A 26,833-nucleotide genomic window follows, 5' to 3' on the forward strand; every position below is an offset into this window, starting at 1 on the left:
CTTCATGTTCATTGTTGAGAGGCAGGAGCCACATCATGGCTCCCAGGTTAAAGGATATATTTGTAATAAAATGTGTTTAATGTGAACAGCATGTCATTTTCTGTCTGATTTAGAGTGATTAAAAGACAGCGGTGAGCACTGTCTGGTTGAGGAATACATTTACCAGCGTTTCTTCTTTTATTGGACTTGTACAGACTTTTTCGTTTTGAGAAATACACTTCGTAACTCATTTGGTTACTGGCATGAAAAGACCCAACAAAGTTTTTCACTTCACAGTTTTCTGTGAAGACCAGAGAAGGAGGCGGCACAACCTGATCAGAAAAAAAATGCTTCAGGCAGGGAAAAGTTCAGGGTAGAAACTAAGTGAGTGTCCTAACCTGCCTGATTTTCAAGATTATTACAAATCATCTATCTAGGCCAAGAAAACCATACTTTTTTTAGAAAAAAATTATTTTATTCATGCAATACACTTTTTAAAGCTAATTTTTGTTATTTTTTGACATGAAAAACATTCTCATATCTAGTTGAATATGCAGAGAGAATTATGGGTTGATTTCCTGCGAAAATGTGAGCACTGTAGTGCTTTAAAAACATTGCTCTGGTTATTTGAGTGAGCAGCATAGCAACACTGGCTCACCCAATGACATGAGTTTGGGGCGGGGCTATCTGCTTGGCTGTCCAATGGCAGACAGTGTTTGGGAAACTTGTTTGAAAACAATCACCAGTTTGGTGAGGCTGACACAGAAATAAGATTCTTCATTCTACATTTCCAGTTTATTTTGTGAGCTTGTTGATTTTTATACTATTTTAATGTAGTATAGTATTTTAATAGTATCTTCTTTATGTATTCTGTGTTGTTTCTAACATTAAGTAAGACATTACACTTCTGAAAAGAAGTGGTTTGACTGTACTGTATTTAAAAAGCCATCACAATATAACTATATTTAGCTTTAGCTTTAACTTCAAAATTGTTTTCAGTCAGAGTGAATAAGTGATGGAGATTTCTATTGTAGAGTTAAGATGGTCGTGTCAATTGTTGTAAGGAGTTAATTGAATATTGATCTTGTGAATTATCGCAAGTTCTGTTAAGTTGTGTGAATCAATTTTCTTTTCTTTTCTTTCATGTTTTACAAACTAAAAGACTTTCATGTGAGACAAACTAAAAGGACGATTTTCAAACTTAAATATGCCTATGATCACAATAGCTGTTTACTTTGATTTATTCTATAACATTGTAATTGGTAGAATGTGATGGTTTTGGAATACAGGTGCTGGTCATATAATTAGAATATCATCAAAAAGTTGATTTATTTCAGTAATTCCTTTAAAAAAGTGAAACTTGTATATTATATAGACTCATTACATGCAAAGTGAGATATCTCAAGCCTTTATTTGTTATAATTTTGATGATTATGGCTTACAGCTTGTGAAAACCACAAAATCAAAATCTCAGAAAATTAGAATATTACATGAAATCACACAGTAATTACACAGTGATACCATGGTAATTGAACCAGGTTTTGGTTCTTTTGGCAGTGTGGGCCGGTACAAATCCTGCTGGAAAATGAAGTCAGCATCTCCATAAAGCTTGTCTGCTGAAGGAAGCATGAAGTGCTCTGGAAATGTCCTGGTAGACGGCTGCGTTGAGTGGACAGCACAGTGGACCAACACCAGCCGATGACATGGCTCCCCAAACCAACACAGACTGTGGAAACTTCACACTGGACTTCAAGCATCTTGGATTGTGTGCCTCTCCATTCTTCCTCCAGACTCTGGGACCTTGGTTTCCAAATGAGATGCAAAATTTGCTCTCATCAGAAAAGAGGACTTTGGTCCACTGTGCTTTATTAAATCCAGAGTCAACGCAGCCGTCTACCAGGACATTTCCAGAGCACTTCATGCTTCCTTCATTTTCCAGCAGGATTTGCACCTGCCCACACTGCCAAAAGAACCAAAACCTGGTTCAATGACCATGGGATTACTGTGTAATTACTGTGTGATTTCATGTAATATTCAAATTTTCTGAGATTTTGATTTTGTGGTTTTCATAAGCTGTAAGCCATAATCATCAAAATTATAACAAATAAAGGCTTGAGATATCTCACCTTGCATGTAATGAGTCTATATAATATACAAGTTTCACTTTTTTAACGGAATTACTGAAATAAATCAACTTTTTGATGATATTCTAATTTTATGACCAGCACCTGTATATATATTTTAAAAAATGTGTGTATAATGAATCACTTGGTGTGAAGGTATTTTCTTTTTCTTTTAGAAAAACAATAATTGTACATGGTCTGTTTTTAGCTATAGAGCTATTTGCTGGATTTGATGCACACTGCAAAAAAATCCTTAAAACAAGATAAATTTATCTGACAAGCAAAACGCTTTGTTTTCAGAGAATAGTGTTTATCTTGTGCAACTGGCAGAATTCATTTTTTTTTTTTTTTGTATGTTTGTTTAAAATAAGTGAAAAGGTCTTCCACTGACAGATACTTAGCCTTAATATGTTTAGCCGTTTTGCTTGTTTTCCAGTAAACATAACTTAAAACAAGACGAAAAACATATTAAGTACATAAAGTAAATTCATCTACAGTCTTAAATATGAACACTATATACATAAATAATGCATAATAATTTAAATAAATAATGTCTATATAATGAAATCTATTTTGAACTCCAGTATTATATCCATAAAGTAAAAACACTTACTTACAGCTTATAGACCAACTCTAATATTTTATTCACTCATTTATTTATTCATGATAGAATAATATCATCTGTCTGTTAACATCACCTTTACCTTTGTAGACTTTCATATTTCTTATATGGTTACAGTCTTAAGCATAAACAAAAAAAAGTTTCAAAAAATGTCTGCAGAGAAATGGAGACATTTCTATGTGTGGGAGGCAGGCGGCTGGTGACAGGCTCATGATTTTTGCAGAGGAACATGACTTCAGAAGGCCTGTCTGATGAGTCTGAGACAGGCCTGTCAGAGAGAGTGTAAGTGCACTAATGACTGCGAGCAGCCTCGCCACTCAGGGCATGAATATTGGATATATATGTAAGTGCATATTTTCTCTACTCCCCATCTGATGCTTAGTCCCAGGTCCACATGTACCGAGAGGACGTCACACAAAATCAGTGACCAAAGTCAGCGAAGCACAGGCCTGACGAATATCTCAAGGATATTAAATCGAATTCTAAATTTATCAGACACTCTGTATCTCACTTTTTGTGAAGGGGATAGATTTAGATCCAGTCACTGAAAAGCTTCAATTTGAGCAGGAAGAGGCTACAGAAGAAAATTATAAAAGAAGTTGATGTCAGATTGATGTTTTTAGATCAAAATTGACCCAAATAACTTTTTTTGTATTGTGCATGATTTTTTGGAGCATGTTATTCCAAAAAAAAAAAAAAGAATGTTTGTTTTTGCCATGTGTAATGATTTGCACCACCTCTGAAATAACTTTAATATAAAATTATATACATACAAAATACATATCTTTTTCAGAATATGCAAAAAATTACAGAAAATAAATAGTTTAAAATGTAGTTAATGTTATATATATTTCCAATAAGTTTTTTTTTTTTTTTTGCATAATTGGGCATTTAATTTGAAAAATGTATTTCCTTCAATCATGCTTACCATCAACTTGATCCAATAAGTTCTCTTTTTTTCTCATTCTGTTTCACTCTGAAATATGTTCATGAAGGTAAAATGTATTTCAAATGCTGTTTTACTATAAATTCAAAACAGTGAGTCATGTGGAGGAGTCAGTAGGTGGACCAGACATGTGGGTGGCAGATGTTTAGGGGCCAGTCTGAGGGTGATATCTGGGTGAATTAGGTATGATTCACTCAGACACACAGTCATTTCACACCAGGAACAGGTACGAGCAAAACATTGTGGCAGTAAAATTAAGCAACACTGTGTTATTGCAGGACTAAAGCTTCCAGAACCAGGGGACAGGCGCAGTGTGGAAACAGTTTGCAACAACCCATGTGTCTTTGTGCAACACTGATGCACATCTATTTTTGTTACAGCTCACTTTTGCCCCTTGTAACTTGTTTTGAATCTGCTAGACGGACCAAATCGAATATTGAAATGAGTTCCAAGCTCCATCTGCCCTGCTTGTGCTTGTGCATGTGATCTGAGCCAGATAAGAGAGACTGTTCCTGTCTGCTTATTGAATACACAAACGTGAAGACCAATTTACTAAATGCTAACTTTCCATTGTAGGGCTTTGTGGAGGGCGAGTTTTCTTCAAGGCCATTACTGAGAAGAAAAGAAGCATTATAGTCTCATGCGTTATTCTTTCTTTCTTTCTTTCTTTCTTTCTTTCTTTCTTTCTTTCTTTCTTTCTTTCTTTTTCTAAATTTTATGTCATTACACATTATATTTAATTAAAATTCTAAAAATAGATAAAAACTAAAAGCAATCATTTAAAATGCTACAAGTGAATTTAAGCATCACATCATCATTATTAATCCTTAAACTAAACCATCACACCAATATAATTAATCACTAAAAACTAAAATTTTAAAAGTGAATGTACTGTATGCATCACCCAATATATTGTACAGTATGAAAAATGGATATTTATTTTGAGATTTGCATTTAATAAGTTATTCAGTTATTGGTGTTTTTAAAGATTAACTTAAAATGAGCGTGAGATGACGGCAAGGGTAGTTTTCTTATTCAATTTACATCATAACTTTTCTTTTTGTTTCAAATCCTAAAACCTTTTTGTTTACACTTTATTTTAAGGTGACGTAGTTACATTATAATTACTCAAATAAGTACTGAGTAATATTAACTAACTAAATGTACTTATTATAGAGTTAGGGTTTGTTTTAGGTTTAGTTACTTATAATTATGCATAATTTACTGTTAATTTATAATAATTTTCTGTTATTACTATATAGTAACTTGTATGTCACCTTAAATTGAAGTGTTACCACATTTTTTTTATTTCCAGGTTTAAGTGCAAATAAAAATCCGTGTTTTCTAACGTTTGTGTGTATGTGTATATATAAGATGCGCTTATTTCTGTAGGCTTCTGTGGACTTTCTTCTTGATATGCTTTGTAAACCCACACTGTATTGAACAGCAGGGAGCAGTTATTCGGTTACAGACAAGATCCTTAGTCATGAATGCATTGGGTTTGTGTCTGGGAGCTTGAGTGGGGACTGACTTTCTACAATAATCAGGCTGTCATGTTGTCACCAAGCTGTGACATCCGTATTGACTGTGATAGCGCTGAGCTCTGCTTCTAGTTCATTCTCTTTAGCACCTGTCACTTTCCATGCACTCCATCACACCTGCTGTGATAAATTCACTCTTTTTTTGTGTGTCCCAAAGGCAGTTGCTCTAATTTATTTTCCCTCTCGGTCTCCTAGATGGGTTTCAGTGTGTTCAGGGGCATATGGGAGGATTTAGACGACTTTATATTTTATATAGATACGGTCATAACACATTGGCAGCAGGAGTGTGGTTGGGAAAACACTCATAGTGAACCCGGTTAAAACAAAAGCAATCAAAAAACATCTATCATTGCTATAGATGTGTGTGCATGCCACCCATATCTCGGTTGCTATAATTACAACCTATCAGGAAGTGGCACAACTTCTTGTAAAGTTCAATGGAAAAAACGACATTCGTATACTGTACCACAACAGTGCTGACAACCACAGTGAGGGGTCTGACCTTACACGATGGTATTTCGAACATTAGCAAAACATAACTGATTGTCAAAAAAGTGTTTAAACACTTTAGCCACATTTAAATAAAAGAAAACACAAGCACACTTTTCAAGTAAAACGTTTTACAGGAAGAAGTTTCAAAGTGTGGCTTAAGTGTCCAAAAACACTTTATTTTAGACATTTATATATAAAAAGGAGACACTAAAGTCTGGAAATATAACTCACAAATTTAGAAAAGATCAAGATAATTTCCCTCCTACTGTTTACATGTTCCTTTTTTTTTTGCACAGGATGTTGGTGAATTATTTACATTGCTTGGACACATACGGCCAGGAAATGTTTGACAGCACATCAATCATTATCATAAATATTCAAGCGTGCTGCTTAGACATACAGATGTAGAAAGTTCATGAAAACCAGTCGTAGATGCAGCTGTAGGTTCTGTGGGAGGGAGAAGGGTGGGTATAGACAAGGAAACACATCAGATAGAAAGCGAGCGAGGCTACCGAGAATTGTCACTGGCACAACCAAATGTGACTGTGCATAGAAAGAAGAATTTTTCATGTCTGTGCCTCTTTGATTCATTTACAGGGGAGGAGACAGCAGGCTCAGACTCTCGCTGTCTCTGTCCAACCGAATCTTGTGTCTGGCATAGAGGGTGGATTGGGGAGAGAGTGTGAATAGGCGTGTTTTACCACAGGCTGGCCCTATTGTGGAAAGCACCTATAGTACTTGCTTTTTAAATTTTCTTGAGGTTGCTTGTTGCGTTTTTGTGCCTGCATGCCAAAGCCCCTTCTTTTCACCTTTGCCTCTGCTAAGCTTACATGTAAGTTTCTACCTGCCTTTGATACCCAGCCCTTGAAGTGCTTCACCGCACAGCACAGGAAGTTGGCCAGCCGACTGGGTAGACTGTTGTTTCTGTTAGTCTACTTCATGCAAAAATAAGGGCATGGAAAAAGAGCCAATAAGTAAAGATTATGAATGGGTATAGGCATTATTTTTTCTCTATTTTAACATTTTTATTTGAGCAAATAAATATATTTTTGAACTTTTTGACTAAGCTGTGGTCTGTTTTTTCACCCTGCCCTTCAAAGGTTTGGAGATATTACAGTTTTTTACAGTTGTTAAGACGCTAAACACCATTCTCTGAACTATTCTCACTAGCCTATAACCAATTTGTTGAATAAAGCATTCTTTCTGCAAAACTTTATACAAGTTGAGGCAGTTAGACACTATTTGCAAATCTCATGCACTCTTTTTTGCAAAACTCTAAGCAAATTCTCACTCACTAAAACACATTTCGCACTGTGATACGTTTGTGTCTCAAAACACTAAACACAAGAGGCAAAAGTTCAACACAACTAAAACACAGTTGTCATCGTTTACACACAACAATTCAAAATTGTTCACACATGTTTCTAATGATGTGATCAAGCCAACTGTACAAAATATAAGCCAGTTCAGAGTACACAGGTGCACTGAATGTTGATACCAACTATAGATGGAAACTGTCGGAGAGGGACAAGTACATAAGAGGTGGTGGATGAGGAGGATGAGGAAGAGGGAGGTGTTATCAAGGCTGGATCTGTCAGACTAGAGTTTTTTTTTTAGAGATAACATTGCCTCTGATGTGGACAAAGTCCTCAGGCCAGAGTCTGCTGGAAGACGTGATGCTTTGCACATCTTACAGTATTTGAGTGTACTGGAACTTTTCATTTAGTTTTATTTGACATTTTTGGCTTTTGCAGTTGGACTTTTTTTTACAGTATACACAAGTGCTGAATATACAGACATTCAGTAGCCTACTATTCAATATTCAGTATAATATTATACTTGCAGTACATACAGTATACATTATATTCACCTTACTCAGTTGCAATTACTATGCTTTTTTATGTAATTGCAAGAATTGTTTACTGTATACAATATTTTTTCTGTAATGTTCTGAATGCTGTGTTCTCCATTTTTTGATGTAGTGTCTAATGAATGATCTGTATTGTTTATATTATTGACTCGTGTGTGTGTGTGTGTGTATGATCTGAAAGCATTGTTTGATTTTTGAGTACAGGTGAAATGGTTTTGAAGCAATTGTTTGACTTTGCCAGAAGAGTCTTTTGTTCAGCAAAGATGCATTATATTGATCAAAAGTGACAGTAAAGACATTTATATATATTTCTATTTCAAATAAATGCTGTTCTTTGGAACTTTTTTATTCATCAAAAAAAAAAAAAGTTTGTACAGTTTTCATAAAAATATTCTGCAGCACAACCATTTTCAACTGTTATGAGAAATGATTATTGAGCACATTATAGAACACAGAGTGATTTACGAACGATTTATGACACTTAAGACTGTAGTAGTGCTGCTGAAAATTCAGCTTTGCCATCACATGAATAAATTACATTGTAAAAAGAAAACCTTTTTTAGTTCAATATATTAAATTGTAATAATATTTCACAATATCACTGTTTTACTGGTGAGCAAAACAGACTTCTTTCAAAAACATTAAAAAAATCTTACCGACCACAAACTGATGGATGGATGGATGGAAGGATGGATGGAAGGTTGGATGGAAGGATGGATGGAAGGATGGATGGATGGATGGATGGATGAATGGATGGATGGATGGATGGATGGATAGATAGATATGAAAATAGACTAAAAATGTCGATGACTTATCCTGCACTACACAAATTTTTGTCCAATCAGATGCTTACCTCACAGCATATAAGAAATTAATTGCTAAAGTCATTTCATGGCGTCTTTAAAGCTTAAAACGTCTTTAAGCACTTGGAAGTGGAACATCTTACATTAAAATATTATGTTACAAAAAGGCTTAAAAAAATGAAGCTTAGAATGAGCAAAAGTAGGTCTGAAATCCTTGTTTTCTGTTGCTCATATTACAGTTCATTTGAGAAAACCCATGTAAAGTGATGATCATGCAGATTATAGATAATTCGAGTAGGTTTTTGAGAATCATCAGTGTGTAAATCTTGAAATTAGCAGCGGTATGAGTCAGCCTGTCTCTGTTTCTTCTCACTGTAGAGTTGAAGTGAAACCCCCATCATCAGCAGTTTGACCACTCTTTTGCAATAATAGCATTCGTTTTCTCCTCACTCATTTCACTGTCGACCTATAAAAACTCTCGGCACATCCAGCCCGCCCAGCTGACTCCACACTTGTTGAAAGCACATATTTCGGAAGAGCATGATAGAGCATAATGAAGACAGGAAGAAAAAATTTGTGACTCTCGAGGAAAAGAAAAATAAATATTGCTGCTTCAAGCGAGATTTTATCTGCTGAGATCGTTGATACGGTTGTCAGGAACTTGTGCGGGGAAAAAGGGCTGATTTTGTAAGATGGAGAAGAACGTTTGGGGCCGTGGTTCTGCTGAGGGCATGTCATCTGTGCTTCCAAGAAAAGAAAAGATAAAAGGCATCAGTCAACAAACTCCCATTTAACACTAAACACTCTTGAGACTCACTTGTCTTGGGCCGTGCCAATTCGGTGACATTGAATACTTGTATAAAAATTGCTGAGGACAATAAAACCAGAGAAGCCGGAAAGTTTGGATTCCAAACAATAAGAAAATAAATAAGACGGGATGCTGGCCTAAAACAACAGTCACTGATGAAACTGTCAAGCTGCAAGATCAACATTTGTCAGTTGCGCTTTCTCTGGAAATACACGACCCTGAGATTTTATCAGGGGATCGTTCCCGATCCGGTATTTGTTAGTTTGACACACTGTTTATTTTCATGCGCTTTTGATTAGTGAAGCTCTCTTCATTGTAGCCTGGTTGTTTCTGGACCGTATCCCAACACAATAGGGAATATTCACCCCATGATTTACTTCATGCTGTGACCGAACAATATAGAGTGTCAGCGTTTCTTTGAAGGTCCTTCGGGTATACTGTTGCTTTACATAGCAAAAGTCAATATGGCGAGTTAAAACATCGGCCTTGCTGTGATGTTTATTTCACCATACTCTGTCAAAAGACCAACTTGTTTTTTTATGCTAAGTCACTCATACTTTTCCCACACCCACATGTCACTGGCTGAGGTGAACAGGCCTGGAAACAAATTTGTACTGAATTTGAGCATTCTTTCAATGCTGAATTGTGCTCATAAAGACACACCAGGGTAAACCTGTTTTTGCATGCATTGCATTTGGTTTCACGCTCACAAAATAAGAGTGTTGGTAGTTCACCCAAAAATGAAAATTAGCTCATGATTTACTCACCCTGAAGCCATCCTAGGTGTATTCTTACACCTAGGATTCTTCATTCTTCTTTCAGACGAATACAATCAGAGTTATATTAAAAAATGTCCTGGCTCTTCCAAGCTTCATAATGGCAGTGGATGGCTGTATGTCTTTGGAAGTCCATCAAAGCGCATCTATTGGTGATTTAAAGTGCTCGACACGGCTTTGTGGGGGTTAATAAAGGTCTTCTGAAGTGAAGCGATGTGTTTGTGTAAGATATACATCCATATTTAAAACTTTATCGACTAAAATAACTAGCTTCCGGCAGATGCACAACGTAATGATGAATGCTTGCCCAGCCCTGTTTGTTTGAATCACGAGAGGCGTCAATTGCCATCATTATGTTTTGCATCAAGTTCAAGTGTTACTATTTTGTCGTAAATCGATGCGTATGGCCGTCTGCCGGAAGCTAGTTATTTTAGTCGATTAAGTTTTAAATATAGATATTTTTCTTACACAAACGATTACGTGTGATTTTATGAAGACAACCTGTTGATTCCCCAATTTATATAACTGGCTCTCATATAATATCATATATTTATATTGTGTTGTTAAAAGCTATCTTTTTAAAAAATTATATGGAAAAATATTAACTGTTTCCTCAATTTATATCATTGACTTTTATATATTTTTTATTTTATATAATTTATTTTACTGTATATTTATTGACCTTAGATATATATTTTCTAGTTTTCTATTAAACTTTAAAAAAAATGTCATAGTTTCCACAAAAATATTAAGCAGCACAACTGTTTTCAACATTGATAATAATGAGAAATGTTTCTTGGGCAGCAAATTAGAATAATTTCTGGAGGATAATGTGACACTGAATACTGGTGTAATGATGCTGAAAATCCAGCTTTGCATGACAGGAATAAATTACATGTTAAAATATATTACATTAGAAAACAAACAAAATTTTAATAATACCTATATACACTCACCTAAAGGATTAAGTGTTTGACCCCCTTTCGCCTTCAGAACTGCCTTAATTCTACGTGGCATTGATTCAACAAGGTGCTGAAAGCATTCTTTAGAAATGTTGGCCCATGTTGATAGGATAGCATCTTGCAGTTGATGGAGATTTGAAATCGAGACTCATCAGACCAGGCAACATTTTTCCAGTCTTCAACTGTCCAATTTTGGTGAGCTCGTGCAAATTGTAGCCTCTTTTTCCTATTTGTAGTGGAGATGAGTGGTACCCGGTGGGGTCTTCTGCTGTTGTAGCCCATCCGCCTCAAGGTTGTGCGTGTTGTGGCTTCACAAATGCTTTGCTGCATACCTCGGTTGTAACGAGTGGTTATTTCAGTCAAAGTTGCTCTTCTATCAGCTTGAATCAGTCGGCCCATTCTCCTCTGACCTCTAGCATCAACAAGGCATTTTCGCCCACAGGACTGCCGCATACTGGATGTTTTTCCCTTTTCACACCATTCTTTGTAAACCCTAGAAATGGTTGTGCGTGAAAATCCCAGTAACTGAGCAGATTGTGAAATACTCAGACCGTCCCGTCTGGCACCAACAACCATGCCACGCTCAAAATTGCTTAAATCACCTTTCTTTCCCATTCTGACATTCAGTTTGGAGTTCAAGAGATTGTCTTGACCAGGACCACACCCCTAAATGCATTGAAGCAACTGCCATGTGATTGGTTGATTAGATAATTGCATTAATGAGAAATTGAACAGGTGTTCCTAATAATCCTTTAGGTGAGTGTGTATATATATATATATATATATATATATATATATATATATATATATATATATATATATATATATATATATATATATATATAATTTTTTTTTTGTATTTTGATCATATATATATACATACATACATACATACATACATACATACATATTTTTCTTTTATTTTTGCAAACAAAAGCAATTGACAAAAGTAGCAAAAACATCTTTAATTATATATGTTATATAACTTGTTATATATCTTTAATTATATATCTTTACTTTATATATAACTTGTTATATATCTTTAATTTGATATATATACATAGTCATGGTTGTGATGTCCATGGTGAGACCAGGGACTTGAATGTAGAATATGGAGTCTTTGTCAGACACGTCTGTCATTTTGCTTGAATGTGGCGCTGTACATCTTTGACCCCATTCATGGCTTTTCCATAAGGTGTGGTTGTGTATTTTCTGAACTGCAGGAATATCCGGAGGAAAACCCCCTGCTTTTATGAATGAGGCTGTGAAAAGCCTACTTATCCTTTGCATAATAGGCCATACGGTGTTGTTTTTGTTTGTGGTAGATGCGTACGGGCATGAGGTGAGTGCAGGGGTCAAAGGTTAAATTGAAGTGAGGCAGGAAGACTTACCAGTGCTGGTTTCTTTTAGGAACTTATCCTCCTTTATGTGGTTGAAAACCTCCTTAGTGATTATAGAGCGCTTAAGACCTAAATATAGACTGGCTGGAAATTCTCTATACAAAATAAGTGAATTGTCACCATGCGGTTTTTCCGTCTCCTCTAACCCAGCGGCATTTTAAAACTCTCATTTTCTCTCCCTGTGTGTCAGAAGAAAAAAGGAAACTTCTATTTTTCAATAAATATTGTTCATTCTCCCGAACCACTACTCCTTTTTTCTTCTGCTTTGGCTTTTGGGGAGGTAAAAAAAAAAGAAAAAAAGCGTAATTTATTTTTCATAAACAGTGCGTGCACAAAAAACAGCACATTTGAATACTTCCCTAGAGGGCTTGTGTTCAAATGAAAACAATGAAAACACAATCATAACACTGTGGTGTTGTCGGAGAGGTTATAATGGAGAGCTGTTCCAGTGTAGCTCTGGCCCCTGTCCAGTGATTGTCAGATGTGATCAGAGGGAGGTCTTCACTCTTGATATGATCAGCCTGGAGGAGTCAGAGGAGAAGTTGAAAGAAATACACAAGACTTCTCACGTCGCTCTCTCTGTTTGTCAGCTTGGTCTGTTCAAAATTGGCACGTTACCTCGAGCAAGAAAACGATCACATGAGCACAGTAATGCATAGAGATAAGAGGTTCTTATGCAGACCATGACAGACTAGACACCGTTCACATACACACTGCTGATATATATGGTTGTCACTCCTCTTCTGAGTGCTTAGGCTTGAGTGCTGAATCCTGTTCACACACAATTAAGTTATTTAAAGGAGTGACTGACAACCTTCCTGGAAAATTCAGGTAGTGCAACCCAATTTTTATTAAATGTGTATAGTGTGAACCGAACCAAACTTGCACTTTAACTAACTATTCAGGTACACTTAAGTAGCCAATCAGTGAACTAATCATTCTTATGAGCTGATTATTTTTAAAGAGCCAGTTCTGGTTCACAATTCGCTCTGAACTATTTATTCACGATTCATCCAACTCACTGGTTATGAGCAAAGTCCCTTTCAAAGAAAGCCTGTCGGCCATATTTGCAACGCCTCCAGGCAGCTATTTCAGGCATCCAAGACCAAGCCCTATCTGTTTAAATGGCGGAATCCTGAAATCTCAAAAACTGCTTGCCGAACTCACAATTAAATAACATATTTTAAATCAGAAACAAAATCTGACATTAACTGTCCAATAAATGTTGTTTTTTTATGCTCAAATAGCCTTAAAACAGCTTATTTTTAGGCTAGACCAGCCAATGCGAATGTGCAGTCCTAAGTTCTTCTATGAGAACCGGAGCTTCTAACGGCAGCTGCAGTGAAACAATGACTTTACCAGTCAGCAATTGGCTCTTTTACTTAAAAGGCGGGACTTATTCCGCCATATTGTGCGTTGCAGTTTCTCCCATTCATAAGTGATAGGAGTGAACCGTCTTTCTCTATAGTCTGTTATGAGTGGCCTATGTTTAAATTGTGGTCTGTTCCTCACATCATCTGCCATTTTATGTCATTATAACGGACTTGGTCACTGTGTATTACTGTTTTATGTAAATGACCAGTGATTTTGTTCTGCAGAGGATAGAAAGTCATTCAAATTTGAAAAAGCATGAGGGTGAGTAATATTAATTATTATTATAATTTTGTATAGTGTTTATATATTATACTATATTAAATAGATTTAATTTCCATTTTTGGGTAAACTATTCCTTTATGTGTGGTTGTAACTCCCAAAAGCAGTGTGTATGTGGTCATAGATAATAGGAATCATCATGACAACAGATATCCAGTGTACATGCAGTAGTATGTTAGCTCAATAGTTTGTATGTCCATGTGCAATAGAGGTGAAATGGATATCTTCAGGCGCTAATGGATTTCAGACGCATCACATATCTGCTGTCTTTTTTTCCCTATGCAAAATTGTGTGTACATGGTTAGTAAATGATTTTGTTTTATCCTCTTTATCATCTTGGAGGGGATTTTTATGTGATGTGTCTACATTAATTTCTGTGTAGAGCTACAGATCATCCTGGATAATGACTTCAGGATTTCCTGCTCTTCAAAGCAGATCTAATGTTTAATCCAAAACAAAAACTTTGACACCATAAGCTACTATTTCAGGTCCTACTTCTTGGCTGGAAACCCTGAACAATGGCCGCTTTGTGTTTCATGTTTGGGGATCAGTTCTGGTAGATATAATTAGATGTTATTTTATTAAGGTAGCTCCCCACAAGAAGCCAATAAAAGTGGTTTCCGCCTGGAAATCCATACAGAAGACAGGGCTAAAATTACAACCACAGATAAGGTTAAACAAACAGCTCCCATCCGTCCCGCAGCAGCCGCGGGGCCACGGATCGACCCTGCGGTCTTCAACTAGACGTGTACTACCATGCCTACCACTCTGGGTAATCCAACCCAGCCCCTCATTTCATTACTTTCACTGCATTTTTCATACATTTGCATATGTGTGAATAAACTAACAGTGATCGGGAGTGCAGTTAATAGTCCACCCCCATCCCAATATGCCAGCACAGCTTTTTTTCTCCATTTCAGAGCATATAAAGGGCATGGAGTGGGAATGTATAGAAGCACACACACATATGCGTTTGCCATCTCTTCACACATTGCGTGCTTCCCGTTGGGGGGAGAGTGAGGCTTCCTCCCGAGCCTGAAGCTGAGAAAAAGAGAAGCATTACGCTTGCTTTCATTGCCGAGGGCCCAACACGGGTTTTATCTCGGTCCTATGGGACTGCGCAAGGGTGATTTCTTAAGAAGTGAAGCAGAGTGAGATTGGAGGAGATGAGGTGGGAGGGGAGATGGAATGGGGAGTTAGGAAGGGAGGGTGGATTTCTGTACCTTTGGATCTACAGAACATCCACAGGAAAGAGTATTGTTCTGACAACATTATAACAACAACAACACATCCCCTTCCCATGTCTACACCCTTCGAATCTGATCGCCGGTCATCATCATCAGGACACCAACAAGATAAGAAATAAATAAAAAGGCATTGACCATAAAAGTGGTCCTGTATTCCAAGTATTTTGAAGTCATACAATAGACTTGTGTGATGGACAAGCTAAAATACAAGGCGTTATCCAATAAAAATCTTTAAGTTCTTTTTCCTTGCAGAATTTAAGAGAGTTCAAGAGAAAAGTATTTCATGAAGGGATCATTCTTTTGAATCAAATCTTTTCTAAGAATCATTTGATCAAGTTCACAAAACGGGTCTGGAGTGCATATCCGAAAAGCATCGTAAGCCTAAGTAGATCATACGATCTCTACGATCTACTTAGGCTAACTAGCTTTTGGGAAATGCAGCCCTGTATGATTCATTCATCATTCAACCTGATTCAATACTTCTGCAAGTTCAGCCAAAGTCTCTTTCAAGGAAAGTGAATTCACTCAGCGGCCATACTTGCAAAGCCTCCAGGCAGATATTTCAGGCATGCAACACCAACTCCTATATAATTCAATGGAGAAATAATTCAATCTGCCCACCAAATTTGCTTGTCCCATTATGCTCAAAGAGTGTTTACAAGCATCTATTCAGGTTGGTCCAGCCAATGCACATGTTCAGTCCTAAGCATGTGTTTCAGGACACTAACTGTTTGCAATGACTTTACCAATTGGCGAAATTTAGAATGTGGGACATATTTCACCATATTGTTTATTGCACTTTCTCCAATTTATAGTAATATGTGTGAACCATTGGTATATGCAGTCTTTGGTTCAGCTCACTTAATAATCTGGTCACTATGGAATAAAATTCTTAAATTGTGGTTTGTTTGCCAAAGCTATTGTATAGCTTCAAATCTAGCTTAGACCTATTTAATGATGCTTTTGTGTCCTTTTTGAAGTTCCAGTCCTCATCCAATGTAATTGCATGGAAAATTGTGACCAGTACATTATTCAAAACTTTCCTTTTAGTATTCTACAGAAAAAGGAAAGTCATATGGGTTTGGAACAACATGAGAGTGAGGTCGCTAGCTTTGTCCAAGACACTCGAGAGGGCATTGCGCACAATTAAGGCAGAGCTTGTGGGTTAGGAATGAATTTGAAAAAAAAATATCAAACACGGTTGTAGGGAAGAAGCATTATCCTTCAGTTTTGAACTCAGTTTCTACTGAAAAGTTAATCATTAAAGGAAGAGGAGGGCCATGCGGACAGATGTCAGTTGTGCTTTTTGACAAGCTCTCCAATTTGCAGATGCCTTTAATCCCTTAGTGATAAAGGAAATAGGTTCTTCCTAATTGCAGGTTCTCCAGAGGGCTAGTAGACATGCCCTGGGGCATTCTGGGAGTGCCAGGACTAGCCTGTATCAAGCAGGCATTGTGAAATCGGAGGGTGACTTTGAGCGAGAGATTTACACCCCCCAGTCCTTAGGCATACCGGCGATGACAAGGCATCATCACAACCCTCGTTCATCACCAAGAAAAATTGATCTGGGCATTACACCGTAGCCATGAGTAAACCATTAATCTTGGCAATAATTATGCACAGAACCACTGACAAACCCAGTTGCTGTCATTCTTCCTGCTGAGCAAGGTTAGAGGGGCCAGAGACTGGTGAATTATGGCTGCCCAACACCTCCTCTTCCACAACAAGTTGTGCTTGTGTAATTCACAGTGGAGGATGGTAAATGGACATGGTCATTAAGGAGCACTCTGCGGTACTAAAATTGACGACATTGACTCTTTTTCAGGCTGCGGGATGGATGAAAGAAGGAAACTGCAAACTGTGTGCTCTGTTGCTTCTGATATTGCCAGGTCTGAAAACCAAGTGACGTGATGTCATTTAGTAAATGCGGAGTTAGAAAATCAACAGAACAGCACTTAACCTGTTATAGCTCCTCAAAATGTTTTTACCAGTATTTCCCGGTTAGTGGCAGTGGGAGAGACTTTTATATATTTAAATATAGACAGAAATAGGACATTCTACACTGAAAGGAATAGTTGACCCAAAAATAAAAACAATACCGTTCACAAGTTTTGGGGTCGGTGAGATTGTTTGTCGGTGCTTCTAGTCCTGGTCACATCTTCAGAAATCATTTTAATATGCCGATTTGGTGCTCAAAAAACATTTCTTATTTTCAATGTTGAAAACAGTTGTGCTGCAGCATGCTGGAAACCGTTATACATTTTTGATGAATAGAAAGTTCAAAAGAAAAGCATTTTTTGTAACATTGTAAATGTCTTTGCTGTCACTTTTGATCAATTGAATGTATCCTAGCTGAATAAAGTATTCATTTCTTTAAAAAAAAATCTTTATGGCTCCAAACTTTTGAACAGTGTATGCCATTCCATACCTCCAAACACTTTTTTGCAGAACATCCTGGCTGCTCTTTTCCATACAATGAAAGTCAATGGGGACACGGGCGGGTGGGCGCTATACCGGTAGACGATTACCGGAAGAAATTCGTCAACCGGTAGAGATTTTGGACTATCATCGGTTATGCTCACGTGACGGTGCTGTGCTACACGGTCACGAAAGCTTATCGTCTGCATGAGTTGAAGTTCAGTATGCAGCGACACCTCATTTCGTTATATGCACGTGCTGTCAGAGAGACTGTTTCTCAGCGCTTTCTGAGAGTCGCGCATATATGAAACCTCTGCTCATAAAGCGTGTGCGAACTGAACTGAGTGCTTTTTGCAAACTAATTGGGCTTGAACGGTTAAATACACATACTTATGTGTCAAAGTGATAATGTCTTTGCAAGTCAACAGAGAAATGTATGTCTTTAGTGAACTCAAACTGTTGAAAGAAAATGCACTAATATATTGGATCCGTGCAGTCTGTCTTAAAGTGACAGCATCCAAATTGACCTGCTCTCATTATTAATGCTAATCAAGCAACAAAAAAAGAGAGAAAATCTTTCACTGCTCTCGACTGAATCACTTTTTTAACTTTAATAAGAATAAATGTTTATTTAATTTACACAGTAAAGACTATGGAATGTTTTTTTTAGGTTTTTTTTTTTTTTTTACATTTGATTACTTCATACAACTTATGTACTATTTCTAGTGCTTGAAGCTTTCAGGTAGGTCTATTTCATTTGTGTCTTTGTTCTATTGTTGTTTGTTTTCTTTCCTCTTTCTTTATCTCTGTTTACTTGTCTTCAGTAAGCTTGAGAGTTTTATTAGGCTAGTATTAGTTTTTTAAATGATATTTTACCCTTTTCCTCACATAAAGCTGTTATACAGCTTCGGAAGACTTGGTATAGAGCACATGAGTTGTATGGGCTACTTTTATAGTACTTTTTTACTGCTTTTTTTGTCCGTTTTGGAGCTCGACAGCCAAGTACAGATTAAGAAATGACAGAACCGTGAAAGCCCCCCATGGAGCGACCCCATCCCCCCAAACCCACCCACAGTGACTGTATTTACTGAAAACATTTAGTCATTTTTGTCATTTAAAAAGCATTAACAGAATATATCTGGTCTATTGATTGTTTAGAAATATTCCCACAGTAATATGGTGCTAATTAGGATTAAAAGTAAAGAAAATCTGACTAAAAGCTATTCAGTATTAAAAAAAAAAAATCTGATTACAGCTTGAGGCCTGAAAGCCACCATATACCCATTTAAATGCATTGTATGGAAACATGAGAGTGAGTAAATGATGAGTTTTGAGTCATGAGTCTATCCCTTTAACTGATGATCTAAAAAAAAAAAAAGTATTTAAAAAAATTACTCACATGCCAGTGTAAATGCTTAGTATGCCCTAGATTTGCTTTGCCACAACTATGTGTGTCATATCTTTTTAGTGTAAATTTTCTCACACTTAAGTGATGTGGCTCTAAGCCGTCTGAATCTGGCTGATCTGTTTCTCCCGCTGTGATGAGCCCACTGTATATGTGGAACTCAATCATATGATCCAGACTTTTTGTGGACTTTGTAACACCAGGATGGAATATTCTGTGTGTACGTGTGATTTTGCACTGTGGCGACTGATCCCAAAGGATATACTGTATAACTTAAACAGAAAAAAAAACCACATGGAATTATTTCTCCTCCATGCTTGATAATTTGTGCTTCATGCAAATCGGCCAGAAACAATAGACTGGTTGAAAACAAAAAAAGACCCAAGTGACAGTGAGACTGAATGTAAATGGAACAGCTCTATATGGTTTGCCCTTCAAACAGCCCCACGTTCAATTGAGTCCTGAACAAAGCGAGAGGGACACTGGATAGAAATTCCTCTGGTCTGCTTTTCTGCCCAACTGTGGTAAATGTGATTACTTTTGTCCTAAAATCCCACAGCATACATTATCGTCCCTTTGTATAATGGCTAAGCCTCTGCATGTATCACGTTTCCATTTCGTCCTATTTATTTATTTGCTTTGAGGACGAATGAACAGAGAATCATGTTACTGGAATACTTTACAATGTTATATATTAAACAAAAAGAGTGGTAGAGCTGCCGCCTCTTTGTTCTCCGAATGACAACAGTTAAGAAGGCCACAGTTTGAAACGGTGTTAATGATCAAGAGAAACTTAAAAGGGAATTTTGCGCATTGTTTAGGCTAAAGTCTGATAGGAATGAGCATATTTTTTTTTATTTATGGTTTCCCAACACTTATGGAGCCTAATCATCATTTCAACCCATGACAATGGAGAAGTGGTGAAATACCAAAACTTCTATTTTACAATGCATTATAGTTAGGCAGCATTATTCACTTGAGAAAATAACAGCACCAAATAATATATATTTCACCTTCTGTGTTCACCTAAACTGTTCCTGAAAATAATACTCCTACGTTCTGCATTTGATCATTATGTATCTATTAGCCTGGTTATGCTGCTTTGATTTCCATTGCTGCAGGGCAAATCCTATTTGTTTGATGACTGTGGTCCATTTTTTCCTCATGAGTAGTAGAACATAGTTTTCTGAGATAAATGATACCCAATTCTCACCTCTAATATCTCAGATTTAGGTCTCTGTGCACCAGTTTAACAAGTTTAGATAGAAGTTTAGCTTCCTTTTAATGAGTTTCAGTGTATTTGATGCTCAGTTCCATACATCTCAGTGTGTACATTTCTTCTCCAGTTTATATGACAATAGACATGCAATATTTATTTTTCCCTTTTCTCTCTGTCCCGTCTATGACTGTTCTGTAAATAGATGCCCACATCCACTGGTCATCTGCTGCCTGATAATATAGCAATTCTTTGTATAAACAGTGAGTGGCCCTGCTGCCTCTTTTAGTCACATAGTGTGGGAATGTCTTTGGTGTCAAAGCTCAGTAGTTATTGAAATCCCTGTTAGCTTGTCTTAAAGATTAATTGAAGGCTAGATCGATCCTGATCACTGTGTCTTTGAGAGAACAAAATCCCCCCTCAGCAGGACCGCCGTTCTTGTTAATGTTTTATCAGGGGTAGTTTTGCCCATTCACCATGTGTCTTTTTGTTCACACATCCAGCCACGTTGAGTAATGGGAATCTGCGCTGGGCATGGCGGGAGCTGAGGTATTTCAAAAGACGAAGACGTCGAGTGAGCGCCTTGCTAAAACGACCTGCCCCTTTTTATTAGCGAGTGTTTATGCTAAAGTCTGACTGATTTTTCTTGCATTTGAGTCACAATCATTTCACCTGCAGCCTCGAAAGCTCACACGAAATGACATTATGGAGCCGGAGAAGCTGAGCTTAGCGAGTCAGAGGTCTTATTAGATTGGCAGTGGAGTCCGGCCTCAGGGGCGCCCATCAGTTCTTGTCAGTGAGGTCGGCCTATTAGTCACCAGGCCAATGACAAGACTCCTTGTAAAGGATAGCTGACCCCCTGCAGTGGGCCAAGTGTCTCCCCCAATAGAGTCATGACCCCGAGCGCCGGGAGGGCAAAAAGGCCAGTGTTTTGTGGAGGGATTGAAGAGCAGAAGGAGCTTTGGGTGTAGGGGGTGGGCTGAAGGGGTTCTCCTGCCTCTAGATGATCATCATGGGGGTTTCTACAGGCTGACCTGCCCCTGACCCACTGCGTTAAGAAGTTAGCCCGCCAATGACTCCCTCTACAAGTCTGACAAAATGGCAGAACCCCAGAAAAAGAGAAGGAGAGAGTGAGTGAGAGAGAGAGGGAAAAAGCACAGGGGCCCCTCCTAAGGAAAATCAGATAGCCAACGATATCACTGATTCACCGTCTGCTACATAGATAGGGGTTTGAGGGGACAGAGAGACAGACAATGATGAAAAAGAATCATTGGCAGCTTTTTTTGAAGTTTTTTTGTCTTTTGAATTTCAGCTGTGTGCTGTCATGTGAAAGACATCCGCTGTCCGTAAGTGCAGGTATGTGTCGACACTAGGAAGCCTGACGGATGAGCTCTCTTTGAAGTTGTGGCTCTTCCTTTCCCTCTGGGGCTAAAAAGAGTCACACTATACTAGGCTTCTTTTAAAAAATAATAATAATAAAAAACTCTTTGGCTAACTTGCGTGTTATAAATGTGCAAAGACAATGTTAACTTATCACATTCATTTGGCTGCACTGAAATTAAACATTTTTCTCAAACATTTTTGCTAGCTATTTGTGTTTTGAGGTCTGTTAAACGTTTTGTTTTTGCTAGCAATTTTTATTTAGCAGTTTTTTAAACATTTAGTGTTTTTGCCATCTGCCAAATGGTTTGTGTTTTCCTTTCTAGCCTTTTTTTGTTTTGGAATCTATAATACAGTTCATGTTTTTGCAAACATTTTGTGTTTTGCTTCTTCCAAACAATTCGTGTTTTTGTCTGTGATTTTTCGTTTTCCTATCTGCCAAGCTTTAGATGCTTTTGTTTTTGCGCTTTTTGTTTGCAGTCTGTTAGAATCATGAATTTGCTGGCGGTTTGTTGCTGTTTAAAAATAATAAACTGTTAAACATTTTCTGGTTATATCAGCAATTTTAATTTTGCCATTTTTTGTCTGAGATTTTGCAGTCTGTAAAACATTTGCAGGCGGTTTGTGTTTTTCCATGTCTAAAGCATTTTGTGTTTGTGCTGTCTTTTAAACATTTTGTTTTTGTCAGCAATTTTCGTTTCACCATCGGTTAAACATTTTGTGTGTTTGTTTGTGCTTTTTGTTTAGCCATTTTTAAAACATTTCATGTTTCGCATCTATCAAACATTTTGTGTTTTTGCTGGCAGATTTGTTGCTTAATTTTTTTAACATATTTTGTGTCTTGTGCTTTGCTGTCTGTTAAACATTTAGTGTTTTGTTTTTCCATCTGTTAAACATTTTATTTAACTTTTTTTGTTGCTGTTCCAATCCAAAGAAAGAGTAGTGATATGGAATAAATTTCCTGGAGGAATGTTTTTGTATTTATATTTATGCGTGATTCAGTATCTTGAGAAGATCCCCTGCTCTCTCCAGAAGGCTGTTGGAGCTCAGGGATATGTTAATGTTGAGCAGATGCAGCGTTCTGCAGTGGCAGGTGGAGTTTGCTGTGTTATTGTGACACTCTCATCTGTCCCACTCATCACTCTTCTCCATCTAACCATCAGACACAATCTCTAACACACCTCCTTTAATATGCACATGACTGGCCGCATCTGTTGGCACGAGGTCCTCAGATTGGCACTGCTCACTGAGATGCGCGCCCCTGTTGGCAAACAAATTACACACACAGTAAATCAGGTAAACACACAATGTTAAAGGGATAGTTTGCGTGCCATTATTTACTCACCCTCATGTTCTAAACCTGTATGGCTTTCTGTCCTCTGTGGAACAACATAAAATATTTTTTTTTTTTCTAAACGTTAAATGTTTTGTTTGGACCCCATTGACTTTCATTGTATAGACAAAAACACGTTCACATTCTTCAAAATAGTCAATAATGACATAATGATAATTTTCTGGTGAACTATCCCTTGCCATAGCTCCTCGTTGCTCAACCGTGCGTGTCTTTTTGGCAGCTCGATGAACAGCCGAGCTCGTTTGAGATCGGCATGTGGGGAACTCTACATCGCCTTAGCGTTTTCACTCTTCCTTTTGTGTTTGCTGGCAAGCCAGAGCCGAATCACATTAACACAACAGAGGGAATCAGTCATATTAAGCCATCTTGCTGTCACTTGCTTTAGAAGCTCAGCTCCTCTCTGCTAAGCAAGCGTGTCGAGACATAAGATCCATGTAAAATATGATTTGAATGAGGAGCTTTATTTTGTCTTTTTTCCTTGCTTGTCATTTATTTTTTTGTGGGCTTGTTTATCTTTCTCTTTTTCTGGGTCGCGGTCCCACCGGGCTTACGCTGCGCTATTTAACCATATTTACAGGTGCTGCCACCAGCTAAATTTTGATTTAAAGTCTGTTTGTGTGACGTAATGACCGCAGGCACCTCTAAATGCAGTTAGCCCAGTTTTTCCCGGCATGCTTACGAGAATAGTGGGAAAAAACATGACATCATTGTTTTAGTTTGAGCAAACGCAAGGTGACAGAGACAACTTCACAGGCCCTGCTGATTGCCACCTGATCAAACTCTCAGACGGGATGACAGTGTAACTGCTGCAGAGACCTTAAATATGCAGATTTTCAGCAATTCGACTGGCTTTATTTGTTTCAGGATCCAAAACCACTCCGTAGAAGCAAAAAAGCATCTGTCAGAGCATGTCTTGGGGGAGAATATTTATGTAGTATAATTTATCATATGTTTAAACTGGCAGCCTCAGTTTATGAGCTCAGATATGCTTCTCTCATTATAGATGAAGACATTTCAGTATTATAAAGCGTTACAGACTTTATTTAGTCCTTTTGGCTATTTACTATTTGCGATCCGTTGGCTTTATTCTCCATGAGATGTTGAAATTACCTCAGAAAACCCTTTCTGACTGCATGAATTCTTAAATGGCCCAAATGAGATCAAGAATATCTGGGAGGGAAAGTAGGTCTATATGCTCTTAAACCGAGAGGTTGAAGGCTGGGTTTTCTGAAGAGCTGTGCTCAAGTTCATGGCAGGACTGGGATATGATTGACAGCCTCTCTTTCCTTTCATCTCAGATTTCACAGATGCGTTTGGGTGTTTCAATGTCAACACATCTTTATTCCGAGCCTCTCTGGCACCCACCACCTCTCCATCTAAATATTATCCTCAAGCTACAAATTGGCATTCTGGGACAGTTATTTCACTCAGCCAGGATTCGTCTGTGAATGGAAAGCCTTTGAAAAGTTTTTCCTCTGCCATTGTAAAGAAAGACAAGTTTGTCTTCCCTTAAGGAGTCGCTGTGTATTGTCACTAATTTTGATACGGCCAACAGAAGTCTTCAGAGATGTTCTTTTGATATTATTGCAAAGAAACACAAGGGAGGTTTAGTGACATTGTTAACTCTCTAGGTTTCACCAGTTTGTGGCAACAGTGGCTGCGTCCGAAGTACTTACTTTGCAACCATTATAAAAGTACGTTATATAGTGTGAATGTGTGTAGTATGAATGTGATCTGGACATACTACATTCACCATGTTGTCATTATCATGTGATAATGACAACATGGCTAATGTAATCTCTTCACTCCCATTCACAAATTCTCTCCCGTGGCCGCATGTGATAGTAAAGTGTCCATCGTATACACCTCAGAATTTCACTGGAAGAAGTAAGTCATCACGGTAGTTTTTGCCAATCAATTCTCACCCTACAAATGATCTTTTTTCACTCTTAAATTCAATTTTAGAGATGTAAAATAGGTTACAGTCGGTTACACAGATTTTGATTTCATTGACTGCTTGTCTTTTCCATGTAGGTGATCAGGGGTGTGTAACTGAATGCGATTCTTAAAGAATTTCGTCATTTGTGGAATTTAGGAAACGGAATATGGGAAATGATCTGGTGGTCTGCTGCTCTCGGATCTGAAGTTTGAGTTATGGAAAGAACCGATGGGAGGGGTTCGAGAACTTCTGTTCTCTTTTCCTCAAGGTTCTTCTGTCTTTCCAACCCCTCCCCTTCATTTGAGTTTTTCTGCAGGGTGTTTTTTCAAGTGGTGGATGGGGCATTGGCTTGCGGATGGAGAGGAAAGGGGTTAATGGTGTTTGCAACAGTTCAGGCTTCCCCTTGAAGTGGGAGACAGTGGAAGGAAGTGTCCAGATTTATGGCTGCATGATTTGGCCATGGCAGCTGTTTTCACCGTGGCGGTTGACCAGAAGTAGATAGAGAGAGTGAGAGAGACTCAACAAGAGAGAACAGGCAGTGAAGAGTATAAATCACAATAGGAAAGTGGCTTGAGATGTAAACACACAGACAGCCTCACCTACACATACAGATGATAACTGTTTTAGAGCACAGACTGGTTGAATTATACCATAACCAGTCATTAAAATGAATATGTGCACATGCGCTCTATTTTATTGATTCATTTTCAAAATGCCTATAAATGTTTCACACATCAACTTAATTTAGATTTTTTTTTTCAAAGTAGGAATTACAAATAATTACAGAAAAAAAAGCAAGTAACACTGAATTAAAAATGAAAATTTAAAGTAAGGACTAAACTAGTATTTTCTTAAACATACAACATAAGTTTTATTTAGAACTTTGAAAAATGTAATCATTTTTTGCAGATTTTTTAAAATGCAGAAATAGACCTATACACAGAATGACAAAATTTCCTGTTATGAAGTCTTTGTTGTTGACTGTAGTAAAATAGAAATAAAAGTATCAATTCTCAGTTCATTGTGTTGGTATTATAAGCCAGCATTGGACACAGACACGTGTTTAGATGATTGTTTTGATTAAGATGAGGCAACAGTAAGTCATTTGGCAAGTATTGCTCTAACCCCAAGTGGTTTGTGTTTTCTAGTCTGGTCTTACACAGGAAATAATGTCTGCCTCAGTTTGCATGAGTGCATTATCATGTACATCAAGTGTTTATCTGTATATACCGAAATGCATATTTCAGTAGTGAGTGCGAAGTGTCTTAAACTTGTACTTTTAGCATTGTGATGACAATTAAAACTTTTTTTATTGATAAATAAGCAACTGGGGTAAACAAATCAAGCAAATCAAGGACCAAGATTTATTTAAAATGAAGCACTTTTTGAGAATTCAGTGGGTTTCTTCAGAATCCTTTAATTACATCATCACTCTCCGGCTCTGTCGCCCGGGGAAGCTCATTTGCAGCGAACCCATAGTGATTCAATGATGTGACCGTTGTGTACTCAAGAGCGCCTCTCTCTGCGGTTTGTGTTTTTCCAGCTGAAGTCCAGCAGAGCTCAGCTATCCCCCAGCAGAGATGAAAATAAATCATTCGGGGAAAACGTATGTGTTGCCTGCATCCCCTGTAATGGGGCTCATAGAGCCCCAAAGTCTGTCCCTTTTTGTGTATTTATGCACAGTTATATGCTATTTTGTAGTGTAAGTCGCATGATCACACACAAAATGCAATGAGATGATGTGTGTTGTGAGTACCCAAATTATGCAATTGCTAAAGGTTATAATGTTGGAGACTTTGGAAACAAGACAGAACAATAGAAATGTGAGCTAAACACTATACATCACCCTACATTATGTTTGAATATTTATTCTGGGCACTTGTATTGACTTGGATTCAG

The 26,833-nt window shown here is 37.5% G+C and overlaps 1 protein-coding gene across 2 annotated transcripts in view; it reads left to right on the forward strand.

The window, feature by feature from the left end:
* Positions 1–26,833, forward strand: part of rxraa (retinoid X receptor, alpha a) — a 162,444-nt gene that overhangs the window by 15,590 nt on the left and 120,021 nt on the right. The window lies entirely within an intron of this gene.

Source organism: Squalius cephalus (genome assembly GCF_949319135.1).
Source record: "Squalius cephalus genome assembly, chromosome: 17".
Taxonomy (NCBI): Eukaryota; Metazoa; Chordata; class Actinopteri; order Cypriniformes; family Leuciscidae; genus Squalius; species Squalius cephalus.